Genomic DNA, 4,358 nt, shown 5'->3' with positions numbered 1-4,358 from the left:
AGTTGTTTAAACCTAACACTCTCTCAAGTACAACCCATCAATCAATTTTTTTTTTTTTTTTTGACAAATTATTATTTGATCCATATGATAAACTGAAATCGACTACTTAACATCTAACTTTTTAAAAATATATAAATGCATATTTGTAATTTATTTCTATTGGATTAATAAGTCATTTAGTCTAATATTTACACTTCTTACTGTTAAATGCCTAATAAAAAAAAAAACCAAAATACACACATTTGCAATGTATATTTCTTTCAGCTAAAATTCTCTCATATAAGAATTAGAAAAAAAATAATCTTAAAACTCTTAAAAGAAAATCCATGTTATAAAAATCTGACAAATCATGCAAAAGGTTGCATCAAACATAAGATATTGCTTTCTATTTTTCGGTTTTGTTATATTATAGGTAGGGGTATCAAAATGAGTTCACGTGTCGCGTTTGACCCGGATTCGCCTAATACGCGATATAATGAGGGTTAATATGAATACAATCAGTTTAATAATTTTGTCAAATTTTATAAAACACGAACACGATATAAAAATTAGATAGATAACACGAATACCACACGTGTAACCCGCTTAATATCATAAGCAGATTAAGTGGGTTGTATTGACTCATATACAATCTGTGTAATCCGTCTAATATCATAAACATGTTAAATGAGTCGTATTTAACTTGATACGGCCCACTTAACCTATTTATAATATTTTTAAATTTAACCTATTTAATTCAAAATATATTTAAAAATAAAATTTTATACATAAAATGTATAAATTCTCCGATATTCATAACTAAAATAACAAAACTTAATACAATAATATAGTTTAAATAGGGTTTTAGTTGAGGTATTTATATTTGACGCTAAAACTATCTCTTTACCTTAAATAAATGGATTACTCGTCTAACCTGGTGTAAACCCGTTACATATTTATATTTGACGCTAAAACTATCTCTTTACCTTAAATAAATGGATTACTCGTCTAACCTGGTGTAAACCCGTTACACGACACGTTTATATTCGTATCAAAAATGAGTGACCCGTTTATGACACAAACCTGTTTAACCTAACATTAATTTGTTTATTTCGCACATTAGGCAAATCATGTTCATGTATCATTATCCATTTTGACACCCCTAGTTAAAGGGTATATTAGTTTTTTCACTACATATTAAACTACAAAAATTATAAATTTAGGACAAAAGTGTTGGTGATTCAATATCAACAATATGCAGCGGAATAATATAATTATAACAAAATAATTATACCAACAGGGACCTGTTTAAACGATTAAAGCAATAAAAACATACCTTTTTTATAAATTTTTTAAAACTTCAATCCAAGCGGTTAGGTTGTCGTAAAACACAAGTCATCCAAGTGTCCAGCCTCTAATAGTATTCACACGAATGGACAATCAAAAAACTTTAAAACTATTTTAGAGGCTTGAGAGATTAGAGTGTATGATGGTGCTAGCTATTTTACGCTCTATATTTAGTTTTTCAGCTATCAGTAATAACTACTATCTTAAAACTGTCTCTTAAACCTTATATATGAAAACCCTTTATTATAAATAAATAAATTATAATTTTTTATTTAAACTTTTTAAATAAATATATTATAACTAAAATATATATGTGCCTATTTATTTGTTTAAACAATTTAAATAAATAAATTATAATACATATAGTAGTAGGAATGTCAATTTAATCAATCATATTTATTTATTTATTTAAATAAATAAATCATAATTAAAATATTAATTTTATTTAATTTAAAATTTATCATAATAAATTTTAGATATATATCAATTAAGCTAATACTTAATAATTTAAGTAAAATTATAATTAAATAAAAATTATAATTTTGCCCTTAATGTGCTAAAACTAATTTGTAATCGAGTCATACTTGATTCGATTTCTCGTTTTTACTTTCTCACATCCATTCTTTTGCGTGTGACTTTCTAAATTCCAAATTTGTAGGCAATAAATATAAATTAAATTATTTAATTAATATTTAAAAGTCAAATAAATTATCTAGCAATATTTCAAGACTACCCAAATATTTGGAATGATAAAGTGGTTTGACTTAACCTTTCAGTGCATGATTTATCAGTGTAATTAATATCCCTTCATCATTAATGTTCTAATTTAGTATTTAGACATGGAGTGTATCTGTGTTACTAAATCATGTTAGTTCTCTTAATTTTAGCCAATGATCGTTTGAATGAAATACCAAATCTAATTTGCTAACTTCATTTTATCTTGCACAAGGATTTCTTAATCAATACTAATAAAGAACAATCAGAACATTTTTCCCAATTTACATAGGATGATGAATCCTTTCTTAATTATACAAGTATCTACATACAATTCTTACTATGTCCAATTAATCATTGCTTATTATTTATGGATAAATAATGTGAACAAAAAATCAAAACATAATCATCCCTGTATAAGATAGTTTAGTAATTTCAAATAAAATGATCACTTATACAACCATCACTTGCATTGACACTAGTAACTATTCATATAAAATTCTCATGCAGGTCGATTCAGTGGACTTGTTTAAATAACAAGCACCTATATATATTAGTTCTAAATATTACGTATATCTCAGTTTATGAGAACCGCTGCTTCCCTGAAAAATTAATATAATATATATCAGTCTCAACAGCTCTAATTATCGTCCAATAATGAGGAGAATATTGATCAGAAATATATAGAGACATTGCTTTAATGCAAATATAAAACTCATAATTATAACCACATTATAATTTATTTTACAAAACAGTAATGTCTCATGGATTTTATCTTTTACCAAGATTCAAATAATATAATCTAAAAGATAAATAAATGCATTCTATTAATAATAAAATATTTATTACATGAAATATTACATCCAAAATATAACTAATCAAATTGACTATAAGACATATAAGTAACAATAATAACTTATTAGTCTAACTAGAATGAATCACAGTGACCTATTCATGTATTTTTAAAAAGGTAAAAACTAAATAATTGATTTTCTCAAACTAAGAACTAAATAGTAATTATCCATATGTTTTTAGCAAGAGTTGCAATGAAAGTTAATTGATAGTATGGTTGCGTGTTATAGAGAAAAGAAGTAATGGCGATGATGGGAAGGTGGGTAAAAGAGACATGATCATGGTTCGACCCCTATCTGATTTTGCGCTAGACTTAATCGAGCCATTTTTTAAAATTGGTTTAAATCGAATTTTATTCAGTTCAATTACCGGCATCAAAATTTGAACTGACTCTTAATTCTTTCTTAAATCAATCAACCTAACATGCATAATTTTGATTTATTGATACAAATCAATGGATCACAAAAATTCTTAATCTCCTAAATGCCTGCGTCTTTTGGAAGATATGCGTCTTTTGGAAGATATAAGATTATCAAAACATATTGAAAAACAAAATAAATTTTAATTCTTCAAACCAAAATTTTTTCAAAAATAATTTATGTGCGTATACAATTTAACAAAAAAGAAATTACTAAATTCAATTCGAAACACGTAATAAAACCATGATATAAGTAATCCACCTTATTAAAATAACTCAATTACAATTACATTTTTTAATTTAATCATAAAGAATATCACAAACAATTTTCACAACTACTATTTGTTGCATTGCAGTGTGTGTATTTCAAAATATCTCACGTTGCTTGTTTGAGAATTTTTAAAATAGTTTATCTATAGGTGTTTGATACGTGAAATATTTGTGAGACCGAATTCAAATAATGCTTTATTATTTTTTATTTCAAAAATATCTATCATAATTTTAACAAATAATTTCAAACTACAATGTTATTTTTACCTTTATCTTTTGACTAAATATTTTTTCTAATACCACGTTCACGTTAACAATATTATCGAGTAATCGTGGGTTTTTACTTACTTAACTTATAATTAATTCAAAATAACCTGTTAAATCCCAAGAATACTTTCGCTTTATTATTTCTTTTTATCCTGCTAGTCGAAGTAATTCTTTTAGAACCCTGGTGTTTGGCACGTTTCAGGTTTTAATTGATCTATGTTGATCTAACACTATTTGATTTATTACGCGAGGTACCAAAATTGGAGACACGCTTTGCTTAGCAACACAGGATAATTAAATTAAAAAACAAATAATAATAGAAAGCATTGGAAGTGGTGGAAGTCCACTCCACAAAATCCAATCATTTTTCTTTTCTTTTGGGTACTAATATTAACCACCACGTTGTCCTCACAAAGTTCGTTGGAAATTGTAACCCTAACTATTCAAATACCTCAAACCATCCTCCACTACATCTACCTAAGCTTTAAAGCAAAGGTTACATCATTATTTC

Source organism: Jatropha curcas, chromosome 2 (genome assembly GCF_041381405.1).
Source record: "Jatropha curcas cultivar XTBG-Jc1 chromosome 2, XTBG_Jcur_1.0, whole genome shotgun sequence".
In the NCBI taxonomy this organism is placed as follows: domain Eukaryota; kingdom Viridiplantae; phylum Streptophyta; class Magnoliopsida; order Malpighiales; family Euphorbiaceae; genus Jatropha; species Jatropha curcas.
The sequence above is the reverse complement of the archived record's forward strand: the minus strand, read 5'-3'. Positions refer to the sequence as shown.